The 27,404-nt window shown below is 39.6% G+C and overlaps 1 protein-coding gene across 3 annotated transcripts in view; it reads left to right on the top strand.

The window, feature by feature from the left end:
- Positions 1–27,404, top strand: part of galnt2 (UDP-N-acetyl-alpha-D-galactosamine:polypeptide N-acetylgalactosaminyltransferase 2) — a 59,714-nt gene that overhangs the window by 3,131 nt on the left and 29,179 nt on the right. The window lies entirely within an intron of this gene.

Below are 27,404 nucleotides of genomic sequence, written 5' to 3'. Positions count from 1 at the left end.
ATCTTTATTCGATGCCATCTTTCCTTTGGATTTTGAGCTGATGAAGCCGCAAGCGTAAGTTCAGAGATGATTGCTTGGTAAACTCATACCACGTCTTGTACTTCCGGCCTCTTCGTGGGCAGTTTGTGCGTGACAGCCTCTTGTTTGAGTCTTGGAATAAACATATCATCCCGCTGCCTTCGGTTGCCAGAGACTGGAGATGAACTTTTAAGTGGTTACTGCAACATTTGACTGTGAAACTGAACCAGTGCCCACACCAAAGAGACAGAGCCTGGTTCGGGAAAGAAAACCCCACTACTAGTTACCCTGTAAACCTTGCAATGATATTTTATATGGCATCTCCAGAGCATTAACAACATCTGAACCCACGTAGCTGTCCGATCGAAGAATCAGTTTCCTATTTCTAGATTAAATGACATCAAGGTTAGTGACCGAACCTTTTTCTCACAAGTCGAGAAGGGAGTCGGAAATCTCTTGTCACTTTTTCTGCGACAGTCGGTTAGATTAGATGTCGGGGACGTGACATAGAGACATTTGCTTTGATCGACAGTTTTTAGCTTCTCTCATACGCTAGAATACCAACCAAGGAATGGAGGCTCCTTCCTGTACATTTTTCAATAAAAAAACCCCGCATAAAATGGCTGAAATCCATATATTTCCGGGGTTCTATAAGCTATGAAATACCTGCAGTATGTATGTGCATAAGTATAAATAGCAGCTGACTTTTAAGGTTGTGACCCAGCAGTGGGGTTGTGCAGAACACCATTATGTATCATTTTTTTCTAGAATCTACAAGTGTTGACCTCTACCAAAGGGAAGGTCCCTGCACTTCTAAAGCATTTGGTTCATGTGGCGATGGGGGCGGAGCGCTATCCAACACAGGTATCAGATTGATAGGCTGCCCATGGTGTGTGTGTGTGCGCGTGTGCGTGCCTGCGCGCACGTCACCTGTCTCTTGTCTTATATCGGTTACCATGTGTTTACTTTGCTCCAGTTACCCAGAGCAGCCTTTTTTACTTTCCCATTAGACCGATAACTGTGTTTGTGTGCTTGGGTGTAATGGTTGTTGAAGGACAAAATGAGAAAGAAAAGCTGGGTTTGCAGATCAAGTCCATATCAGAGCTTAAGAAACAAAAAAAGTATCAAGTTGTTTTTTTTGGTTGGTTGGTTTGTTTTCAGTTTTGAAATTCTGGTGATTTTGTGAAATATGACAGCATTTTTTTTCATGTATTTTTATTTTTGGATCACTGGATTTATTCTGGTTTACTCTGTTGTCAACTAATTTTGATGTCAACATGTACTGAAGGCTTTGCCATTATCATGAAATAATTCCAAATGGTGGTGGCGCAAAATGCGCAAAGGTGCTAAGAGTGTCCAATGCTGTGTGTAAGTGTGTTGTGTAGTGGCCTTGGGAAGTTCTACAGGAAAACATCTACAGGTAAACATCAGGAAAAATAATTAAGACCTGCTTGTTCTAGTATGAGTTATTCTTAGCTTAAGTGTCTTTACAGGGGGTGATTTCTTTAGCTTAAATAAAGGTTGGTGCCCCCCAGGTAACGGTTTCCCGTTAAAGCAGAGCAATTTAAGTACTTTTCAAGTGCCTTAATGAAATTAACTTATAATAAATATCTTTAATTGAGGCATCTTTTTATAAATTCTGTGAATTCATGGCTCATGATTCTTGGACTCTGAAATGTGTAAATTTGACACTGTAACTAGGAGCGGTGTACTAAATAATATTGGATTTTGTTACTGTTTGAATTGATCAGAATGAAAATCAGGATAGATGTTGTTCATAAAATGATACTTGCTCTGCAGTCATAAACTTGCCTGCATGTCTTCAACATAGGAATATTCCATCTTCCGGAAGGAGAGATGTTCAATAGCTAAGCACTTCTTTATTTATTCTAAATGAAAATTCTAAAAAAGATGTGTCTATAAGTTAGGCTGAAAAATTGCTGTTCAGATTGCCCCATCCAAGGGTTTGGCGTCACGGAGCTCGGTGCTGCTGTGTCATCGCCTCTGACGAGGTTTGTGGTGGGTCCAGATTTTCTGGTCCAGCAGCTCCATTGTCTAGCGGCCTGGCAGGTCTTACTCTATCATAGCAGCTAATTCAAATGCCCGCTTCCGAAAAAACTGCAGGGCAGAGTCTCTGGCAATGCGGCGTGTTCAGCTGGCTCCCGCGTCTCTGCTACACAAAAAACACGATTCTGTGGCTTCAGATCCAACACCGCCCCCTCCCCTGCCCACCTCCATTCGCCTGCAACAACAGCCTTTCCACCCAAATGGCACAAATGCAACCCATTTGAGAGAGATGTGTCAACTGTTTGAGTGCCAGTTTGGATATGGATATATATATATATATATATATATGTTTTTTTTTTTTCCAAGTCGGAATCATAGCCCCGTGACCGAGAGCTGTCTAGTTCATGTGCAAGAAGAAGTGATTGTGACAATTTTTCCCTGTCCGCTCTTTCAGCAAAGCAATACATTTAAGCCCACATGTCTTTGTCTATAGCACATCTCTTTTTTTTTTTTGACAAGATGTTCTTAGTACTGATCATAAAAGCGGAGCTGCTGAATGTCAATAAAAAGGTTTTTCTTTTTCTCTGTTCTGATACTCCGTGGTGTTAACAGCCTCAGAGAGACTGTGTCAGCCTTGGGATTTTTACAATATGGGGACAAGGAACTCCAGCTGAATCCCCCATGAGCAGTTTACATTTAGCACTGCATGCCTCACTGTGAATGTATAATAATGCCCTTTTTTTTAAATCTGGGAGATTGGAAAGTCAAAAACATCAACAGGAATACTTTTCCATCTCTAGAAAAAAATTTATATATATTTTTCAATATTGAAATTGTTTTTGTTGGGTCAGCCTCGGTTTTTAACCCCTGTTAGCATTTTCCTGTGGATTTGTTTAAAACGGAGACTTCTCTTAACAGATATTAGAGCAAGGATTGTATTTATTTATTTACCCCTTTTTTAACAGGCAACTGTTGAGTCTCTTTCTGCTCAGCAGCAGCAGAAAGTGCGGGGTGGCGCTGAATGGCACGAAAACGTAGCGGTAGAACGTCACAAGTTGTTTTACGCGAGACAGATGGTAACTGAAAGCTGTTAACAGTTTGGGTAATGTGACCGCTTGTCAGCCAAGATGTTAGGTCGATGTGAGTAGAATGTAAAAATTCGGGTTGTGCAAGCAAACCTAAAGTACCGCCGCCAACTGTAGGATTTAATCATATAGCAATACACTATTCAGATATTTAGCTCGGTGTATTGGTGTAATGAATATTGCCATAACCTCTAATAAAGTGAATAATCAGTTTAAAATTAATTTCTTTTCTCTGTCTTGTCCTGATTACTGTGATATGATAAAGCTTTCAGGGAGCACTAAATCATTTTTGTTTTAAATCCAAACAGCCCCCGGTTTTAATGATGACACAAGGGAGCAGAAATACGACACAGTATTGTAGGACAATATTTTGACAAATTCTTTTGTGCTTAAGTACTTAAATAGCTGGCATAGTACTTTTGAACTGGAGTTATTATAGTTCAAGAAAAAGGAGGCCATCTGTGTGTTCAGTAAACTAGTGTTTAAAAAGAAAACAGAGAAAGAATAAGAAACATTGTGCTTCTTGTTTCCACCGTATTAAACCGTGAACTCCAAACTGAATTAAGTGCTCAAGTGAAATGTTTGTGTTCCATTACAACGCTTGTAAAAACCCCCTCATGTGAGTATCTGCTAGATTCACATTGACAGAACAATAGTGAGAAGAATGAGTGAGAAGCTAAGCACATACACACACACACACACACACACACACACACACACACACACACACACACTGCACAGAGATGTACAAGACACATTGTTCCGTTTGGATGCGGGGCTCATCCCCCAACCCAAGGTGGATCACAGCAGTGACTTGTGGGCATTTCTGACTCGGCGGTGCGAAGCCAGAGGTTTTTCCTCGGTTTTCCTGTGGGTGACGGAGGTGTGAGGCATCGGCAGGATCCAAAGACATCTGTGCTTTTTCTCAAAAAAAAAAAAAGTAGAGCGCACGCAAATCCCCTCAGTCGGCTTCTGAATGTGTAACACTCACTGGTCCAGAACTTGTGAGTCTGTTGTCTGCCGCTTGTGGCGTTTCATTTCCTCTCGTCTGCACACGTCTCGAACACTGGCCCTATCAATTCATATATCTCTCATCGTTGTTGGTGTGACTTCGCTAACTCTCATTGCTCCGCTTGTTAAAGGCAGAAAATGTTTGAAAAAAACATGAGCAGCCCTCAGATCAGTCAAGGCAGGACAAGAGGGTGATGAAGAGGAGCCCTGTGTTGTTTTGGACTGCTGTTAGGGATCGTTGTTCACCGAAAAACAAGCGAAAGGTTAGAAATCAATCTTCAGAAATGCCTCGGTCGTAATTAAAAATCTACAGCGGTCTGCTTGAGCTCCATCTCACATACACACAGACACACAACGTTAAATCAGGCGGAGACGTTTGCTCTGGATTTCTCCCCCCGTAAACAGTCATATCTTAATGTGCATGCAGGTCTGCTCACACACTCAGCGTGTGTTCTCCTGTTGTGTAACTGCAGTCATGTGGCTCAAAGACGTGAGGATCAGAAACAACCAGAGCCCTCGGCAGCTCAGTGCGTTCCAAAGGGCAGGGTATCTTGTCATTTCTGCGGGTGAGCGTAGAAAGTATCGCTGAGTAAATGTACCTTCATAGCTTCAGCAAACACTGAATCAATAAAGCTTAAATGAAGCTGGGGATCTCTGGGTACTGGATCGTCCTCAGAAACACACTTTGAAGTATTGACTCGTGTGTGTTTATGTAAAAATAAAAAACAAATGATCACTTCTTGCAGATGCTTGACTCACCGGGGATGTGAACACAAACAACAGACCTCTTAAAAAAAAAAAAAAAAAAAAAAAAAATTTGAAAAGGATGCCATTTTTGAATGTACAGTTAAAATCCTCAATTCCTGGCCGGGCTGAACTCCTGGGACTGCTTGTCAGAGAAAGTCCATCCTTCCTCAACTCCATTTGCCCACCCAAGGTTTCCCCAGCTGATATTTGGAAACAGATTAGTTGCTAGTCTCATGAAGGGGAGAGATGGAGGGAGAATGATGAGAAGGTGGAAAAAAGGGTTGCAGGAAGAGATCCAAGTGAGGAGGGATGTCTGGTTTCTGCCGGTCTGGCAGGTTTTATTTCCATCAGTCAGAGGGAGTTAGCTCTCCTTCAACTGGCACGACAACTATTGCCTTTCAGCCCCGGAAAGACAAGTAGTTAACAGCACCGCGAAGGAGGGTGTTTATATCGAGTTGTCATTCGTCACTTTATCCGGCTCTGCAGCCGAGCTGCTTTTTTTTATCGACTCATTTTGCAGAGCTTCCCCCTCATTCCCTTATTTTTCGTCCCTCTATCTCTCCTGTATCCACTCTCTTCGTCATCGATAGGTTCTCTGAGGTTCAACGCCCCGCTATTTTGCATCTGTGGAACCAAATTGTTTCCTGCCGATGATGTTCCTCTCTTGCAAACACCTGGAAAAATCTAAAGGGGGGATGCACACATTGGAGGAGAGAAAAAAACGCTCTTGAAAAAGAAAAAGGAAAAAAAAATATGGAACCTCAATTCAATTTTTGTAAATCCATGAGTCAAGTCATAGCCACCAAATGATAATAATATTAGTAATATTAAAGTGGTTCTGAACTTCCCAGTGGACCAAATCAAAAGCAGTCTGCATCCCCTTTATCAGCCTACGCCATTCAAATAAGTCCAGCTGACAGTGCAGGTGGTCACAATCTTCTGTATGTGGCCTTTATCAAACAGCGGCATTCAAATGAATAAATATTCTCAAAGACGGGGGTTCAGCTGATTGCAGTAGTTCCTCTTTCTCTCGAACCTACCGACTATGATAATGTTTTAATCTCACAGAACAATTAAGCAGATAAATGCAGGATTTCTTGAAAGAAATGGTGGTTTAAGTAACCACCTGAAGGACGCCGTGCTGTACTGATAGGGCGCTTTACAAAAAAACAGTGAATTTGAAAATTTTAAGGTTACGGTGCTTTACTTTTTGACTCTTTACAATCAGCAGTCGTGATCGCTTTCTGCTTGAAACCCAGTGAAAGACAAACAGTCAGGGACTGTGCCAGCACCACAAAAAATAGTTCGGTTCATCTGGATTCAGCGTGTCTTTTAAAGGATGTTGTATCCTTGTGGGCCCTACCATCAGCCGGGTGTCTGTTTGGTTAATTTACCCCTGACTGACGACAGATAGAAAACTTTCTGGATGGGTGATAAGATTACAATACTGCAATTACCTAATATCCCATATTTGTCAATACTTGATACTTGATAGCCTTGAGCTATGTGAAAATTGTAATCAAACAATTTTTAGAAGTGGAATTTGAATTATATGTATCATGACGTGGTTGTATTGAATTTTCACTCAACCCTAGATTATAGCTGGTGCTTCATGTTGACTGTACCCAGGTCAGAACCAAAGCTATGTGGAAGATCCGCAGCCACCAAAGTTTTGTATGTAATTATTCAATTTCCAAAGTGTCACGTTAATATCTACCTGTCTGCTTTAGTGAAGGAGGTGATAAATTATCATGATAAATCACATCATGGATGTGATTTTAATTATGACTTTCTTCCTACTTAATAAGAATCCACTTGCTGTTAATTCTAGCATGGGACATTCTTGAGGTATTTTATTTTATTCTCATTGCTTTTCTGCATGTTTGCACTAAGATATGATATAAGGCCCCTAGTAAACCCCTAGTTTATTTTATAAAAGTGCGGTATGGGCCTTTGCTGTTGGTTGACCATGTACAATTCTGGAGTGGTTGGTGTAAAGAGGAAGTATTAGATATGTGTAACTCCGCGAAGGATGCGTACAACAAGAAAAAGTTCAGAGGTCACTGGTACTCTGTAGTCCTATTGGCAAATACAGCCAAATGGAGAAGTGTATAAGCTTATTTTACAGTATACTGAAATGAGGTTCAGGAAGTGAAAGGTGCTGACTCAACTCTTGGTGTTTCTCATGAAAGGGAAGTATCCTGGAGAATTGTTTGATTGGTTGCTTGACTGAAGGCAAAATCCTCATTTTAAACAATATTTATCTGCCTATTTGAGCCCGTTATGACTTGAACATATGAAGAATTGGCACACTGTTTGTTCTTCAATCACATGTTCTCTCACTGTGTTGTGTTCTTTTTCTTTTTTTTTCTGGTCCATGTACAAGGCCAGGTCTCCTCCAAGGGGCTATATTTTTGAGACTTTCCCATGTTTATAACCCAGTTATTACCCCATCTGACAACACGAGACAGAGAAGGTTTATTTCTACAGCAAACCCCACTCGCTATGCCTTGAATACAGAGTGAACAGGAGTGTGTCCAAGGTTGAAGGTGAGGTGGCTTAAAAGCATGATATTTGCATTTTCTACGAAAAAGAAACGAAAAAAACTCCCAGACGCTAGACTCAGACTGCGCTGGCATAAAGCTGCGGTTAAAAACACAACAACCTTGGACCGCAGTTCTGTTAAAGAGAAGCATGTATATAATCTGATTGTAAAGTATGAGCTGGTTTTTTTTTAATGAAACTTCCCTTTAAATGAATTGAGTCCAACGTTTCTGTCAGCCGAATTTATGAGTCACATAATTCCTCCTCTGCACAGTCCTTGCCACTAATCGTGTGATTTCACATACAGTAAACTATACAAAAGCATTTGTTACTTGAAACCCAACATTATGGCCATTGGTTTCAGCCAGAAATACCATGTATCTTGCTAAAGCTAAGATTAGAACTGGATTTCTTGGTGCTTATATTTCTTGATTTCTTTTTTTTTTCCTTTTTTTATCAGTAGGGGGTAGTTGAAGAAAATTAATGTTTGTTTGATCATAATAGCACGTTTGTTTTTCTTGTATGTTGTAAAAATGTTTACATTCAGCTCACTGGCTCATTAACTTAGACCATGACTAATTCTGGGTGGACCTTGACTAATTCCAATGTTTGGAAAGAAAAAATTAAACAGGGATAAAACTGACTGTATTTGTACTGTGTGCGAGTGAATAAACACAATAGTTGATATGGACAGACGATATTGTTTGATACAAGTTGTGCGCAAACTTCAACGCAAAACCTGAAAGATGCCAGCGTAACATTGGAGAGACTGCGGCCAAGTCAGATGTTGAATTTTTGTCTGAAATGAAATTCACTTTGATGTTCAAGTCCAGTGTTTAACTGAAAACAAATGAATTTCTGTCATCTCTTTTCGAAGTTTGTGGAAATTTTAAGTTTGGAAGAACTTGCTAAAAACACAGTACATGACTAACAGCTGTTGCTGGCTTCTGATTGTTTTAGATTTGGCATCCTGACATTGGAGTCACAACCTGTGTTCAACCACATTCAGCATCAACCATCAATAGCAACATCTACAAGTACTTACTTTGAAACAAAGTTTTCATTTTTTCCGATGTTTCGGACATAGATTTAGATTAGTTGCAAAGAATGCTGATTTTCTCAAAATATTAATAGTACGTTTTTGGTTTGAGCCTCTAACTGAATGGATTTCCATCATTGGGCATTACATTTTTTTTTTAACAGTGAAAGCTGACAATGATTGATGACAGAAAATTTTGACGACCTGTAGATTCTAAATTCTGGATCTGAAGCAAGAACGCAATTTTTGCTTGATTTTTAACAGGCCATGTGGTAAAGAATTCACTTCCTTTTCAACCACCTCTCCTGGTGTACTGTCACATTTGGTCTTGCCCGACACTTACTTTCTTTGATTTTGCTCAAGTCTGCTCTTAATCTTGATGACATGCTTTTTTGCTCTAAATGGGGCATGAATTCAGCCAGTCACCTCGGGAGCAGGTAATGTAAACATTCTCTTCACGTATGGGCCCACTTGAGGCTCCCTGTGACCCACTTTCGGGCTTCACCCACAGTTTTTGGAATCCTTTGCATTGACAGAATAACAGAATTTCCAGAGCTGTTGGGCTTCCAGGCATCATATTCTGTTTTCTGTGTTTTTTCGAGTGTGTGTGTGTGTGTGTGTTTATGCCTTAAAAGGTAAAGCTCAATTCACTGTTTGTGCTTTTAGCTTGGCGGGGGTGAGGTAGAAGTGATCATCACTTCGGTCTAAGAATAGCTGGATCTTTCGAACACATCGGCTGGACCTGGTTTGAAACGGGGCATTTCTGGGCTCAGAATGGATCCGCTGGGGTCTGAAGTCATCGAGGAAATGAAGCCAAGTCAGCGGCGAATGTAAAGTTTAATGGAGGTGCAATTGGTTGAGGGAAGGAGGTGTTTGGATGGTGTGGCGCATGATCTACCCTCCCTCTCCATGGACGTGTTGGTTACGTCAGTACAATATTCTGTGCATCGGCAATGTTTTGTGGTATCATACCTCGCTGTGGTGTCCTTATAGTGTGTCAGCTGTGGACTATGAGATATTCTCAAAGGTCAAGGTTCGCAATCCTCCCCTCCCTCAGATGGCTTACCTATAAGCCAATCGGCTTATAGGTGGCTGTGTGGCTCATGTCACCTGACTGATTTAAAATGCAGTCATTACTTATTCATAACAGGAGAGCCCTTGCAGCTTCCACCACATCTTGAACATCTGCAGTTTCTTTGCGGTCACAGCAGATTTGTTTGTTACAGTACAACATCGCCGTGAGCCATCTTTCTGTGTACGTGGTTGTTGGGTCGAGGTGACAATTCCAAGCAGGTGAAGAAAAGGCGAGGTGTTTGTATCTAAAAAGAAGCTTCTTTAGTGAAAATCTAAACCAAACAAAAATATATACTTCAGTCACCATAAACATGAAGCCACCCAACAGGATAAAAATTGCTGTAGTTTTTTACATCATAGACCTGAAAATGTCATTTCAAAAAATCCAGTTCTGTCCTTCCATTGTATCCAAAACCGATGTAATTAACAGAAATTGCATTTTGATATACACTGTTTTCTGGATATGAAATAGCCTGTTTGAGACTTTTTGTTAGATTACACAGCTTTATATGGTAATATCTTTGAAATGAGTCTGCAATGAATATAGTATCACAAAAAAAAAGCAACTCAACAATAATCAAATACTGACACAAATAATGTCTGAAGCATCTGGATACATGCATACCTTAGTGAAAAAACAGTAATCAGATTGTTTTTGTTTTTGCAGTGTTTGGAAGATGTTATGTTTCAGTTTCAAAGATATTGACAAGATGTACAATCATGTGACTAACACAGCCAATCACAGACACAGCGATAAATACTGTGTTAAGTTCGATGCAGCACACCCTTTCTATGTATGTGAAACAGTTTCATACATTGCGTTGTTAGTCTGGTTTTCAGCCACTCTGCTGGGTTGTTTTATGTGCAGAGAGGGTGACAACAGTTCAATATCAATCAATGCAAAAATCTCCCATGAAGTTATAAGGATATATGTTCTTTGAACGAAGGCTACAGCTGATAAGTGAACAAGCTAAATTGGTGTAATATATTATGCTGCTCATCTCATTTCAAGATTGTTTAGCAATGGGCTGTGAATGTCAACTGCAACTGGAAACTTTGTGCTCACAAAAGACAATAACAGCATCATTGGATGTTGTTATTTCAGGCCTTTTAATTTCACATTCAATTAAGTCGCCGTTGCTGAAAGTCAGCCATAAATTAGATTCAATATGGATGAATAAATTAATTTGGTTATGTTTCAAATTTGGCCAGCCACAGTCGGATCACACTTTCATCTTTTTTTGGGAATGTCATCATTGCAAAGTGGACCACAATTCACATGTGTACCCTTGTGTTGTGTTCACACTGTACCAAACCCCTGACCGGTTTAATCAGTCTGAATTGATCCAAGGCTGTGAACAAAGCAGAGAAAAATGGTCCACAACGGAAATAAACTGCAAATAAATTGCCCAAGTGAACATGAATATTTGTGCAGTTGATGTGGAATTAAAGGTGTCATGTTAAAAACTTGAATCCCTGCAGCCAGTATGACCAAATATAATCAGTTAGCCCTTTTCAAGGGAGTTTTTCCCTTTTTATGGTTGTGCCCCTATGGGTTGATGTGTCCCAACTGTCTACATTCGTGGAGATCTTTCTGAAATAAAAAGAATCTTTCCCGAAGCAGAAAAGTGGCAGGGTAGACACTCCAGTTGATCAGCGTGCAGCTGAAACCCAATCGTGCCCCTTTTAAAAATCCCTTATGACTTACAAACATCAACTCAACTGCAACTTAGTTGAACTGACCAGCCAACGGGCTCTTGCCAGGGAATGTTGCTCCTCTGTTGCCATTCTGCAGCCAGATTTGCTAAGTAGCTGGATATAAACCTACTTCTGCATTTTAATTCAGTCCTTTAGTTGGGGGTGAGGTCATTTCTTTGCAAAAAAAAAAATCAGGACAAATGACACACTGTCTGCACATGACCTTAGTTGAAGCACCTTGCTTGGTTCGTTTTAGGATGCAGTAACATGGCACTGCCAGCCTGCCAGCTGCTGTCAACCAGATGCTGACATATTCCTCCAGCTATCCCAGGCGGAGAGGAGAATTTTCAGCTGGATCCAAAAAAAAAAAAATCTTTTGCTTTTAGTGAATTAATATAAAACGAGAATAAAAAATCTTGACTGCAACCTGTGACTTCATTTGGACTTCATGCCGTGTTTGACATTTTAATTGCATGGTAACTACCTCAAACCTTTTTCATTTTTTAATGATTCTAAACAACCGTAATATAGTAGCTTTCAACATGAACTGTCCTTTTACTGTCTCGAATCGTCAATTTTCATGCCTTAATAAGCTGAAGATATGTGGTCAGTGACCAGCTGGATCACCAGACTTCATCACATTTAATTTCAAGAATTATCACTCAGTCAGTCTGGCAAGATTTCAGTAAATCCAGCTGCACATTGGACGGAATTCAGCTCAATACCTCGATGAGATGATGATTTAAGACATGGCAGAAATTATTAAATTAGAAAGCACTAATCAAGTCGAATATCAGTCTGTTTGAGAGTTTTGATCTTTTCATAAATGAGCAAGCGGGTATGTTACTTGCTTGTATGTCGCTGGAGTTGGGATAAGGACGCTGCTTTTTCAAATGGCTCAGCAGCATAGTAGAGAATGATAAATGAAACATACCAAGATCTAAATAAGACCTGAAAATGGTTCTTGATAAAAGCCTGTTTTATGTCACTGCCTGCTTACTTCAACGATAGGTTGTAATAACTCAAAATGAGATGTATGTCTTTCTCTCGGGGAGAGCTGCATGAAAGCAATAGTTTCTTTCAAAGCGGCCTGTATCCAATTACAACTAAGATGCCCTTTCTGTGCCAAAGGAGTTCTAGATCAAGAGTTGAAGTGTAATTATTCCTCATTAAAAAGTCTGACATCTGCTTAACGTCTGCAGCCTCACCCGTCGAGGATGTTTGTGAAGGTTAACGTATTTAAAGGGTTGGGGCTCATGTTGTGATCTTGGCGTGCGGCGAGAAGCTGTGTTTCGAGTGTTCTAACGCAAACAGTGACAAACGCAGACACTTTCACACGCCGTCCGATCTCCTTTGGGACCTAATGTATTAATAAAGACTAAGTTTATACGTCGACGTTTTAGTCGACTGATAACTCTTTCACTTCCCCCTTTATGGACACTGACTGGCATTTGGGTCGACTTTGTGTTTTCAGTGTGCACCTTTTCACTGCATCTTAACAGGTTTCAAAAGCTAATAATCATAATTAATATCAAGTTTCTGAGTTTTAAGGGCAACAATTCCCATATTAAAAAGGACAGCTGGAGGGGACGGTTGAAGGTAGACAGAGGACAATCGTCATCTCCAAGGGACACTGCAAACCTGCTGAGGGAAGATTCAGGGATGCGGAGAAGACCAAGGTCGATCTGAGAGATTGAGTCGTCTTGAGGTCAGAGAGAGGAGGTTGACGAAGGACTTTGTTGGTGAATAGCAATATTTTCGCCATTGACTGTATTGCAGTGATCCAAAAGGGAGAAGAAGGTTCAATGAAGTCAAATCTTTCTGCAGTTTGCCATAATGCCAAATTCTTAAAAGATTCAACATTTTAAATAATGCATAATGAATTATGCATTTCAATATATTTGTTTAAATTGATATACACTCGTACCCTGTGAGCTTCAAAATGATACGGTGATAGAAAGTCGAGGCAAAACAATCCCAGCCTTCTCCATACATTAAGAATTTAGACGATTTTAGTGCTGCATCTTTACTCCAACATTTCTTGCATCTTTTGAAGCAGAAAAAGGGGTTGCGATAAACTTCCGAACCAATTTAGTCATACGGTTGGTGCCCATTTTATATTAATTACCACGAGAAAAATAGTTTCTTACACCGCTGGTCATATTTCACCGTGACAATTCCTCCGAGGTTTTTATGTGTATTAAAGAATCACACATCAGTGCCTTTGGGGAAAGGGATTGTGGTTAGTAAAAAATACCATTACAGGTATTGAGGGAAAATGAATGCAGTGCAAGGAAGCAAGCCATTGGCCAATGTATTTCACATCTGTGAAACTCCTACTTGAATAAACACTGGGATATACCCAGGGGATCATCGCGTTACCTTTCTAGCAGATTTTCAATCTATAGCAGTGTGTATTAACAGAATGATTGCTTTGGCTTTTTATAGACATAGCCATGGTTGAAATTACCTGGTTCATATCCAGGCGGAGGTTTTTCAGCAGACATTAGAACACAAAAGCGGGAGAGGCAAACAGCCCTCTGCAACTGTAAGTAATAACTACAAGAAGCATTACTGTGCATATATAGAACATGTAATTCTTTGGACCTATACGTAATGCATTATGCAGAGCGCGTATGTCAACATCGTCATGGAAAATGAACTCTTGGCTGTGGATCAACCTGCACACATTTAAACACCTCACTACATCCATACATGAATCAAACTCAGGAAAATGCACATTCCCTGCTGGCAGGCATACAGCAAACTTCTATCCTTATATGGGGAACGAAATATTTATAGAATTACAACATCTTACTCTACCAACCCCACTGCCTTCACATGCCTGATATGGGATCACATGACTGCTATCTGTACCATAGCATCAATGACCTCAGTCTGGATTGAAGGGTTTAATGTAAATTGACTTCAAACCTGCTAAAATCTATTACTCTTATCCATTTCACAGCGGTGTAGTGCATTGTACAGCTCTCTGGCAAACAGCAGGATTTTTTTTTTTTAGGAACCACTATTATTTTCATCTAAAAACGTAGATGGGACTGCACTTCCCAACATGTAAGAAGAAGGCTGGGTGGTTGTAATCACAGACTTTCCACTGTGGTGGAGGAGGGGGCAGCCATTTACTTATGTAGGGTGGAGGCAGAGGAGGGAGAGGGGCATCAAGGCTGGCCGGGAGGAAGAAGGGGGTGCAGGGAAAGAAAAGAGAGGAAGCAAGCGGTTGATGAAAGAGTTTGTACAACTGAATTGGGGATTTTAACATCCCCACCCTGTGCGCCCACCACCCTGACCTACTTTTCCCCGAAACTGACACTCGGATGATTCAGCTCCTCAGTCCTTCTCCTGCTACTCTCTCCTCCTCCCACTCTTTTTCTTTCGTTGTCACAAGCACCCCCCCCCCCCCCCCCCCCCGCCCTCCCTCCCTCCCCTATCCAACGCCAAATTCAAAAGTTAAATTTGCAATTCTCTGAATGAGGTTATCGTGGAGCCCTGGGTATATTACAAAATTCAGAAACCTCTATTTCTATCTTTGTTTATCCAGTCAAGTAGATTGGTCATTTTTTCATTGGGAGAATTTTAGTCACTTTACCTCAGCATTACCACAATGGCGAGGAAATGTAACCATCGTCGGTGTTTGAGCTGTAGCTACCTTTTAATTCAAAGAGTTTGATAAGATTCTTGCATCAACTGTTATCGACATTAGCGCATTTGCATGAGGTCGATTGCAAGACAAACAAAGATGAATTAAAAGGTATTGTTTGATACGTCGCAGTATTCCTACAGAGTTGACATGGGCTTTTAAGGCGGCGACCTTAAGATGCTGCTTCGCTGTCATGATAATAGCCTCTATTTCGTCTTCAGTAATGAAAAAACATGTCCTTCTCCCCCCCCCCCAAGGTGACTGACTTGGCCATTGAAGAATATCCCATTTCCTCTCTGTCTGCATCGTGAACCGTGCTCTGTCAATTTACTTTTGTAACGTTTTGCAGGATTGAAGCAGAGAGTGCAGCTTAAAGCACTTCAGAATTAATTTAGCTGTTTTCAGTGGTCACATCGTAACAAAACCCCTGTGGCCTGGTAGCCATACATGTCAGTATGTTAAACTTCCTCCAGTATGTTTTGGTACACTTCAAATCATAGGCTACACCCTTTCTTTTCCATACGTTCCCCCTCCTGTCATTCTGGTACCAGTAAATCCAGGGTTTGTCTGTCCCAAGAATTTTTATGGCTGAACTGTAGGGGCTTTTTAAAGGTTTTCTGTCAAAGTCTAATCTGGCTTTCCTGTTCTAAGTGTTGCCAGCTGTTCGAACCTCATTTTAAACCTCCTGTTTAGATTGATTAGAAAGATTTCATTAAACTGATTGTAGAGTCAGACAGTTATCCTTCCACCTCCAGGGCGCTTTGACTTGATCAAAATTTTTAGCGAGGGTTTTTCCTCACCAAGGGAAGAATTCTTCGATCATCTCCTCTAGTTTCGGTCATGCTCCTCCATTGATTTAGCTGTTCTGGGGCTTGACAGTGAACTTGTTTTTAATAACATACCAAATTGTTAATTCACCCATTTGTTATGGTTTCGCTATCAATTTGATAGATTTATTTTTGCTTCCTGAATTATCATTTTTCCCCTTGACAAATCTTTGGACCTCATGTTGACAGTTCTCGAGAGCAGTTTTCAAATTCAATACTTGGAATAAACTGGCGTTTTTTTATCTGCTAAAGTTATGGACTATCAAGAGAACAACATGTAATTCCTGTGATACTGATTCATCAGCACCAGAAAGTAAGGGTCTGTTTCTGAAAAGATTATTCCAATATTTTCATTTAACTTCTCACATTATACAGTTAAGTCAACCTTTCAGTCACATCTTAAAAATAATCAGAAAATGTGTTATTGGCAAACTTACAAGCCAATAAATCACATGCTAGATACAAAACAGAATTAAAACGTGTCAAAGGTCACTTCAGCTTGAAGAGCGATTTAATTACTCTTTTAAAGGAGATTTTCGTTCTGATTTCTTTTTTGATAATCTTAAGTTATTCATCATTGTTTTTTTGTTTTTTTTCAAGTTCCTCGGTACGTTTTTGGCTGTGAACCCCCTGCTTTGAACTGATCACAGATAACACAGATTAGGGATGAGGGGTTCTAGTTAGTTAAGACTTGGATCTTTCAGCCGTTTTTGCAGTACACGCAAGGGTTTCCAGGTTGGATGCTTTCACGCAACAATTTTGGCCCCATAGAAACAAACAGCAATTTATCTTGTTTCTCCCCAGTGCATCCGTCAACACCTTTGAATCACCTCTTCTGCCGAGCTATGGTTTATGTGCTCTTTTTCCACTTTGTTTTGGATGCCGTTTCCTGTCAGTCCCTCAGAAAACAGAGCAGGTCCAATTGTTCATCCCTGTTAGTGAACATAGAAAGATCTGCCAGTATGCTTGAAGGATTGCTGTAGTGATACAATAAAAGATGTAATCCACACTAAGACAACATGAACTCTTCTTACTGTGCCTGTCGAAGCATCTTGGGTAGTGTTGAGGCAGAAGAACTGGCAGTTGTTTGTCCTCGATTGTGGGATGACAGAACAAAATGTCCGTCCTTGATGCTTATTCTGTTTTTGATTATTCTGTTTTGGGTCAAAAATGTATAATCAAGATAATTGTGTATAGTCCAAAATGACCTTGTGAAGAGAGGATTATTTGTTTGGTTTACAGATTACAGATGTCAGTGGTATATTTCTCTCCAGCTGTCGTGACCGTAAAGATCTGGTATGTATTCTATTGCAAAAACAAAATGCCATGGTGTGCATATTTAATAAATGGAGAACAAGACCGTGTGTCACCACTTTGCCGTCAGAAACATAAATCAAACAGATATAACTGCCAGGGTCAAATTTCATTTCACTCAGATTTGTCTCACCCCTCCAATTAAGTCCAATTTCCCCAAATTAAGTGAAGACCGGGGCCTATCAAATGCTTATCTTGGCTGGGCGGGTTTGATAAGACTACTGCTCAATAGTTATTGATGAGGGGAAATTCCAAATGAGGCAGGCCCTTTTTTTTTTTTTTTTTTTTTTGGATAAACACAACATAGCTGCCTCTGCCACCATAGAAGTAAATTGAATGATGTGGATGGCTTATTTACTTTAAATTATTAAAACTCCCCCCACAATAATATCAATGAGAGGTAACATTTGGTTGCCGCACAGTATTCCATGGCTCTTATTTGTTGTTGTGTCGTGTACTCATCTCTGGTTCTGGGTCAAGCCCATTGTGACCCAGGCAGTGTTTAATGTGTGTGTGACCATTTTTATCACTGACTAAAACCTTAAAATGAATGGAAAGGAGACCTGAGCTTGAGTGGTTCAGGGCAACAACGGCAGGTTACACAAGCATTCGTAGTTTACTTTGCACTTTTCTGTAATACCTGTACAACTCATAACTACGTTGTCTTAATCAAATTTATGCCTAAAGAGCTGGATAAAGTAATAGCTGGGGTCTCAGGGGGATTACGTGACACTAACAACTTCCATTACAACAGTTTGGTGCACTAGAGAGCAAAGTGACATCACTGCCTTAATGGTCTACGGAGGTTAAATGCTCAGGTCTTAGTACCAGTTAGCCAGAAATAAAGAAGCTTCATGGACGGTATTGTCTGACTTTTCTCCGATATTCAGATTATGTGTGGCTGTTTTTTTTTTCTGCTGAAAGAATGATTCAGGGTTACTTCATGACAAAGCTGGTATGAAGCTGGCAGCATGTCATGCACTGTGCAGCTCAAGCTGACTTGTGTCCAAGTGAATTTGTCTCAGTGTGGCAAATGCAAATCACACACAGATGCTAAGATCCACCTTCCGCTTTCAAATCTGCTGTGTGAGGAACATTTCAGTGGATCAGATGAGGATAACCTGGCTTGGACTCCTTTTCAACTCTGTAATGTATGTTTACATTACAGCTTTACATTACATTTCGTGAAGACATTTCAATGATAACCTGCCAATAATTCTGTGATCTTATTCAATGTAACTGTTTGTTTTCCAAAATACTCACATGTAGTGCTTAAAACATTACACTTGAGCATCTAAATAAATCAGAAGTCCAGGGTAGAGCATTGACGTCAATTTTTATTTTTATTGTATTTTCATTTTTTCATTGACTGTGTTCAAGAGTGTTTGATGGGCCTCTTATGGTTTTGTAATTTGTAATCACTTAATTGGGTTATGTGAAGTGGAGTTTTTAATATTTTGTTCAAAATAGTTTAAATTCATCAAGCAGACAGAAAGATTTAAAAAGAAAATAAAAAAAATGTTAAAATTCCTGCAAACCAACATTCGTTTAAACTAAATAATAATCTTAGTAGGGTTTTTTAAGACCTCAGTGAGCGTGTGCCATCACTGTGTGCATCTCACAAAATTTTACTTCGTCCCAATAAATTGCAAACGGTGGAGCGTGTAGATTTCTTTTTCCGATTTTGTTGCGGAACCAATTTTAACCAAGTCATTGTGTTGAGTGTGGGTTTAACCTTGTGTGAAAGGCTCGGGGGTCTGATTGGGTTTGCCGGTGTTCATCAGTGAAGCGAATCCACAGAAATCAAGCTGATTTTGTGTCAATCGCTGGCTTTTTGTGTCCGTGCGTTTAAACGCGTTTATACAGCTATGCGTTTTATACGTGGGAGAGTGTGTTTTTTTTGTATGCCTCTTCTCTCTCCTTCCGTGTGCGCGTTTGTACGTGCACGCGTGAGCCTGTGTAAGATGCTGATGGGTTTTTTGGGAACGACTCCTGACACATACAAATGGTCCATTGAGCACTCAGAGTCAAACATACACTTTCTCCAAAAAGCCTGGGTGTGACTTGTCACAGTTTGCTCAGCGGTGTATGAAATCTCCAACAAGTGAAGTCAAAGCAGCTCAGGGGAAGATGTCTTGTGGATTTAACCTCTTTTTTTGTTGTTTTCATTGTTGTTTCTTTTTATGGAGATTTGACATTACTCTAAATTTGCACAACCCCCATGGGCTCCTTGACTTTTTTGTACTGGAGCAGTTGTTACTTCAGCATACACACTACTGATAGCACTGGCATGTTTTTGATATCTTCTACCATCTCTTGTGACTCATTACATGCTGCAGAAACAGAGAGACAACTAGTGTGTGCACATTCTTCCTAGTCTTTCACCAGTTGTAGTGAGCCCACATACTTCTCTGCATTTGACTAATCTTTACCTACTAGCACTATTGCTGTAGGATGACCATTTTTTTTGTTTACTCGTATCATAGCAGGCATATACGCTCGTGTATCTTTGATGATCCCCTCATCAGTGATGCTTCTGCCCATTTTCCTGTATTAACCAGACCTTAAAGGCTTAAATATGGATGAATGAAAGCTTGTTTCACAAATTGACATTACAATTACAATACAATACATTACAATACAATAGATATGATCTATATTGGGTTCAATTATATTGAGAAAGGGCTGAGGGGAAAAAAACAACTTTAATTTATATGTAAGATTTAAAAATAAAGGAAATAAGTAATAAAAACCCACCAATACACCCTACACAAAAACTAAAACGCAGACAAACATTGCCATTGGCTAAATGTGAATTTTAAACACCCCGCGAGCCCTGAATTTGAAATTGACGCGACTCCGACTTCTGTCACCCCTGCAGTCGCTTCATGTTAACACACTGGCAGAAAATAAAGTGTGTGTGTGTGTGTGTGTGTGTGTGTGTGTGTGTGTGTGTGTGTGTGTGTGTGTGTGTGTGTGTGTGTGTGTGTGTGTGTGTGTGTGTGTGTGTGTGTGTGTGTGTGTGTGTGTGTGTGTGTGTGTGTGTGTGTGTGTGTGTGTGTGTGTGTGTGTGTGGTCTCGGGACAAATAGCCTGTACGGGAAATAGTTACTTGTTCTTTGTTTTAGAATCTCTCATAGACAAGCAGCTTGCCAAGGACATTGGCGTAGCTGCAGGAAGGTTGATGCAGGGACAGTAACGCTGACATTATGTGAACGCAGGAGCTCCGACTCAATTGTTCACCGCTGTCACATTGATTTTGAAGTTCGACTGATCCGGGTCACCATTTGTGTTTCTTTCATTTTTTTTTCATAATCAAAGGAGAATTTTTTACCGAAAACGGTGATGAAAACAGTGAAAACAGAACCTAGCTAATTCATCTACGTGTCAATATTGTCAGACAATGTGAGGATGATCCATTGTAGGGTTTCATGGCCTCAGTGTGACATTGTAAAAAGGAGATTTTATTCGGGTTATGAGAGTGGATGTGTAGTTTATCGTTCAGGATGTAGACCAAATATGCACCCAATGTAGAATGAGTGCAATTCCACAATGGACCAACCTTTTCTTGGTAGCTCTGTGTCATTCTTGACTAGCTGGGTGTACGAACCTTGCGATCTCCGTCATAAAGGGCCTGTAGAACATGGCTTTACAGTAACCAATGGAGTATCACAATTCAAGATTTCACTTGTCGTATATTATGCGTATTATATTTGCAAATCAAGCAAGAATTTGGAAATCCTGTTCGTAAGGAAAAGGCACGGTGTAATTACGCAGTGTATCAGATCATTTACTCCATTGTATTCATTTAGAATGTTGACTGATCAAATGGAAAAACAATCTGTATTTCTACATCGATCTGAATCAATGTTTTGCTTTTATAAGTAATAATCGGTGCAAATGGAAAACATCAACAATATTATCATTTCACATTTATTTTGATTAAATAGTATTTGCAGTTACGTGTTACATACAGAACCGCAGATTTTTTTATTTTTTTATTTTTTTTTCAGATTTTATCTGCTTATCGATTTAGAGTTAATATTATTTGAGTAGATTTTTGTTGCTACCTTTCTTTTGATTCTATTTTATCTGATGTGTTAAGTGGACAATTAACCTCAGAGGAGATATTCAGGCTCCTGATTTGAATCTTGAATCTTGTATTGTGGTGACATTATAATGCTAGTATTATCAACCCTATGACTAATAATTCCAACTCTTTACAATGACCAGATTTTGTTTTTCACCCTCCCTCAGTATCCAGATAATAGGCAAATGTCATTTGTATATTCCAATTGTAATGGTCATCATTTTCTCACCTCACACTCACAGAGTTTCAAATGCAAATGATTGACTCGCATGCCGTCTGAAGAGAGGTCTGGTCAGGTGTGTCATTTTGATGTGATGAAAATTGACAAAGAAAAAGCACATCCAAAGGCCGCGTCACGCAGTCAGCTAGTTATTGTTTATGCTGTGATGCAAGATGGTCAGAGACTCACAATGGGAAGTTTTCTTTTAAACATGTTTGAGGATTATCTCAACAGACAGATCAGTTTTCAACTTTTGAAGTAAGAATCAGTAAATATCAATAGTGATGTTTCCCTGTTTTCTGTGTCCAGGAACGCTCATCTTTGATGCTCCAGGGGCAAAACAACAAATAAAATAACTGCATGTATTTTTTTTTTGTGTTTTGGCTTCTAAACTTCAGGAGAATGTTTCTCACTTGACTTCCCAGGAAGGTCAGGGGCTGGGCTCACCGAGCCGCGACCAAACACAGATGCTGCCTGTCGTAAGGCCTCGAACTTAAACTCTCAACAAGAGCACTGGCTGTCGTATGGATGAATGCATTTGCAACCAACACACAACTGAACAGAATGTTCATTGTCTTTATTGGACCAATGAAATCATACTTTCGTGTGAGCTTATCTTAAGAGGTATGGAAAATTTGAGTGAATCCCGTACCGTACCTTCAAAATGAATCAGTTTAGAGGAATAAATTAAATTATTTTTTTCCCCTTGATTGGGTTCTGTTCTTAGTCGAAAAAACAAATGTTTTTGTGGAAACTCCAGGCGAGTCTTGGCTCTCAACCAGCACAGGATATAACAGAGTAACAAATTCAGCAGGCTTTTCAGTAGTCATGCCAACATTGTGTGCTGCTGTCCATTAGTGTGTCTCATTCACTCCTCGCCCTGCTGTTCTGGATAGTTGATGTGCTAGCCCGGTATCTCTGTGAGAATTTTTTTTTTTTTTTTTTAAAGCCTGCAAAGCAAATCAGATCGTTTGTGCTCATTATTATGTAAGAGACGCAGCTTAATCTGGATGTAGAATTTGAAATCCACACAAATTCTGCTTTGAGTTAAAAATTATGGAAGTAAAAATCTGTTTCCTTATTTTTAACACCCCCCCAATTTGGTCTGGACTCTCATGTGACTGACTTTACAGAATATGAATTCACTTTCTGTGGGTTCTGTGTGTCGAATCTCGGCTCCTCTTTTAGTTACTCTATCAGTGGATGTTTTCAGATTACGGGGGGATTATATTTTCGATATTAAATCCCAGAACAAGAATGAAAAGCATGCAAAGATATGGAGTCTGCTAAAAAGTGCACTTTTATATTTGAGCTTGAGCAGCAGGTTTGAAACGCCCATCAGTGGGGCAGAGAACACAAAAAAGCTACTTCTGAAAATTTTACATTTAAAACTGCTATTAATTTGTATCTGTAATTTTAATCATGAATATAATAAATTTGCTGATAAGGGTCCAGTCGAATAAATTAGTTCAACTTCCACATCAACTTAAGAAATAGAAAAAAGAAAATAACTTAATGTTGACATATTCATTTCTGGAAAAGGCATGAAAAAGATGTCAAAAATTCGCAAAATTTTGTGTAAAAATGACCAAACCACCTTAATATTAATGCAGCCATTTCTCAAATTCTAACCTTTATTAAAAGCCACCTGTCTCTCTTGATTCAGTAAAATGATGATCATCGCAATCTTTATGAAGTAAGTTTTTATTGAAAACATGAATTGTCTTTTTCATTTGATAATTTGCAAGGTACAACAAATATTTGTAAGCGGGTGTACTACGAAGATGTTTGGAGGGGATTTGCTTCCCCGATGTTATAAGTAAGTAAAAATTGGGTTGGAGTGTTTTGCATTTTGACTAAGTGTAAATTAAAAGTTTTCCACGGTGCTCAGAGCAGGAGTGAACCGCGCCGCTGAGCTGTCTTTTAAAGACTAGAGACTGAGTGAGGATGAGGAGTCAGGCATGCGTTCAGTCAGATCGGGTGTAAATGAACTGGCTGCTTTTGATGTGTTCAGCGGGGAGATTCAGGCAAAAAACGCATTTCACCTGTTCGGCATCTGATTTGAATATTGAAATTAGTCCTGACAGCATCAGTATATGTTCTTTGTTAGCCGAGGATTTAGGTGCTTTGACGCAGCACATGTACCTGTCACATCGGAAGACTCTTGTTTGTTACTTGTCACATTTTATTTTTCACGGCCTGCTTATCATTTTCCTGTTCCGTTGCAGCGTGGCACCAAAAGTTGTTTTTCTTTTCATTAGGAATAAACAAGAAGTCTCCGCGGCAATAAGATACTCTGTATTTTCTTTGACTTTACGAAAAATACATTTTTCTTGTTTCCATTTGTCTTGAGGCCCAGAACGCACTGACTTCGCATTACTTTATCGACGTGGTAGATTTTCATGCATTTCTCAAGAAATGGATGCGTGGGCAAATCCTCTGCAAACGTCATTCGATCCAGTGCGTCCTGGGCCTGGAGGGGGAGCGTTGCAGAACCGACGGTCTCACAGTGTTTGTCCGGATTGGCTGTTTTTCTTAGTGCTTCAGGTTCACTGTGGTCAGGCTGGGACATCATCAGGGAGAGATGAGATGGTCCAATCTGCAACTTGAGGGCTGCTAGCTGGTGGTGGCGTCTGCTGCAGGGAGAGAAGAGTGGCAGATTCTCCGCTATCGGTGACTGTCCAAAAATCCACTGGGAGGTTATGTTTTTGTTGTTTTTTTTTTGAACCCTTTAAACTCTTCAAAACCAGTTAATGGCAGCCAATGTGACACATCAGAGAAGAAAGAGAGATTCTGAAAAACCGAGAAAACTACAAACACAAAAATCGTTGAAGAAGCACAGAAGCCAAAGCAAGAAGTGCAATAAGAATCTAAAATGTTTGATATTAACGTTGATATTTGAACAACCTGCTTAGCTGCATCCAGCAGATGACTGGATCTAAAAACAAACAGGCCAGGGGAAAAAAAAAAGCAGCTGGGAAAAACTGTGACTCTTAGTTGATGATTCACATTTCTAAATGTATTTGTTAGTTCATGTTCATTCTTTTTCCTGCTTTTTATTCCGGCAGTGAGGAGAGAGTATTTGGAAAGTTCCGAGATGAAATTGTTGACACTGAAAATGTTTGTCTCAGTTATGAGAGAGGACTCTCAATCATTGTACCGCCAATCATCACGGATCTGAATCGTTGAAGAATATAACTTTTCGTAGCCCACTTGTTACAAACCGAATCAATGGCAGCTCTAACGGGTTTAGTTAAATCTAAACAGCATAATTTTTAAACTGTGTTGATGTTTGCTCAGTATTTGCAAACATACGTATTCAGTGGCTATAAATCCGTGTTTATTATGTTCCACAGATGTTTCAGGGTTGTCAGGAACTTGTGTTACTGTACATATAAAAAAACTTGACAATGTTTATCAGCTACAGGTATTAACCTTCAATGGTTTAAATTACAACCCACAGTATTATGGAGCTCAGTACAACTTTGCGCAACAAAAAACTGTGTTCCCGGCAAACTGACAAATGTAAAATGGAGACCATTTGTTGGTATTAAAATTTGATCATTGACCAACAGTTAGCCTCTTGTACTTTTATAATTTCCTACATTTCCCATGAAAAAAAAAAAAAAAAATCATTTGAGATTATCCTATCTCCTTCAAATACCAACAAAAAATACTGAAAGTACAGCAATAAATGGCCCTGAAATCGGTAAAAAAAATAATTAAAACAACAAAAGAAACTGACTAAAAACCAGGGAAACATTTTTGGATCGATCACATTAGTCGCCATGCAAATGGCACAGCTGCCTTTTTGTATTTTCAGCTGCATATAAATCAGTGTTAATGCAAAACATCATCTGTGCAGTATCTGCATTGTATATTTCTACATACAACAATTGAATATTTCAGCCTTCACACTGGCAGGCAGAGTTTTTTTTTTCCTGTTATACTTTTTACCTCTGACATCAGTATCGCCTCCAAAAATGTCTACCAGTGAGGTCCTAACAACAACCATCTGTTCTTAAATCATGAATATATGTTCTGAAAGCACTCGGTGTCTTCATCTCCCTTTGTCTTCTGTCCCGGTGCGATCTGCGATGGATCTGCAATCTAAATAAATTTCCAGGAGGTTTAGTCAGGAAATGGGCAACTCTTCTGTCGTTGTCTCCCACAGCTCTTCTTCCTTAACCTCATTCTCCCCTTCTCGTGCCTTGTTCTATGTTGTGTATTCAGTTGTAAAACCTCAAATGAGTTTGTTGATAAAAGCAGCAAACGTGCATCCATGCACACATTTAGTCATGCAAATGTGTGCACATACATTCATGCAATATTTGCATTTATTTTATTTTATTTTACCTTGACTGATCCTCTGAATTTAAGGTAGTTCTCTTCAAGCACCCCTCTATCTGTGTGACACATTTTATTTTGCAATTTGAGGAACAGATTCTAATTTTACGGTAAATAAATACACAATTCCCATTGCTTCCCTTTTTCTTGTATTTATTTTTCAGTTATACTGATGTATCATGGATGAAATGTTTGAGTTGGATTGAGTCTCTGTTGATTTTCAGCTAAATGTTTGTAATCGGCTTGCAAAAAAAAAACAAAAAACTACTCATTAATGGTCCAACTGCTTTGTGCTGAAGGTGTTTTCACATGGGAGGCAGAGTTTCCACAACAGTTTCTAAATGTAGCTTCTTCTGGGTGGGACTGAGGAACTTCAAGAAGACCAAGAAAAGTCATGGGACAAAATGATACAAATTATCAATTGGATATGAGAGGTAGAGACTCCTTGGCTGACCGTTGCAGCTGCTATATCAGGTCACAGCTGATTATACGGGCCTTGAAATAAAAAAAAGGATAAATGACTACAGCATTGAAAGTTGCAACATTTGGTGACGATTATGCTTTTTACTAGAAGCCATTGGTGTCAATGCACTTTCTCTATTGTTGAGCTTCCTATTACCTTATAAGTAATTGATATTCCGTGTGTGTGTGTGGAGGGGGGGCGGGGGGGATTAAGAAATAATTGGATTTGATCCAAATGACCCAGAGGTATTACCTCCGGGGAAGTATCAAGCAGCAGCTTTTTTGTGCTTTTCCAAAAAAACATTAACATCATGGAAACATTATGCAAATTAGTCCTGTAGATGGCACAGAGATTCTCCTTGCCTCACCCTTTTTAAGTTTTCTGCAAAAATCCTCAACAATGCCTTGACCTAACCATTGGTCCATCAGTCATAAACTTGCTTTTATGACTCAGTCTTGAAGTGCAAAGAAATTTAATAGTCCAGAACACCATCAACCAAAAACTGCAGCTGTAAATGTCCTTTGATAAATGGAAAAATCCTTCGGGCACGAAGGCCAATCAGACATGCTCAGTCCTGCAGGCTCCACCCCATATAGTGAATATATTCTGAGCAAGGAGCTTTTGGTGCTGTTAAGGTGCTGCAAAACTACTCCAGATCCTAGTTCCTGCTGTGAAAACAAAAAGGTACCTAGATCCATGCACCTTATGCATTATGGAGCTGTTTTATAATCAGTGTTAAAATTGATTTTATATAGTGTGTGTGTGTGTGTGTGTGTTTGTGTGTGTTTGTGTGTGTTTGTGTGTGTGTGTGTGTGTGTGTGTGTGTGTGGTGGTGGTTCAGGTATACAAGAAAATCTCTGCTGTTTTACTTGGAACTGATTAAAAATTGGTCAAAGTAAACTATTTGTAAAGCATCAATTTGCATTTTCTTCGTCAAAAAAGGAATACATGTTTCCCGAATGTTATTAAAAGGCGGGATATTTATTCTATGTAACCAACAAGCTGCTCTTTGGCCAAGAAAGGGCACTTGGGAGTAGAGTGTCAAATACATGACATTCCTGGAATTAAAGCCCACGTTACACACAGAGATGTTTCAACAAGTTGTTGCTATTTCGACATTTACTTGAAAAGATTGTTTTACGGAACTTACTACCGGGGCCGATTTGAAGCCGCACATCGGTCCACGTCTCCTCCATGTTTTCGCACCACTTAAGTACACAAGTTTGCCTTCTAACTGTCACACAAGTCGTAATTGAAAGGCAA

The sequence above is a fragment of the Fistularia commersonii genome, chromosome 27 (genome assembly GCF_037954325.1).
Source record: "Fistularia commersonii isolate RoL2024-O1a breed Wild chromosome 27, RoL_Fcom_v1.0, whole genome shotgun sequence".
NCBI classification, from domain to species: domain Eukaryota; kingdom Metazoa; phylum Chordata; class Actinopteri; order Syngnathiformes; family Fistulariidae; genus Fistularia; species Fistularia commersonii.
The sequence above is the reverse complement of the archived record's forward strand: the minus strand, read 5'-3'. Positions and strand labels throughout refer to the sequence as shown.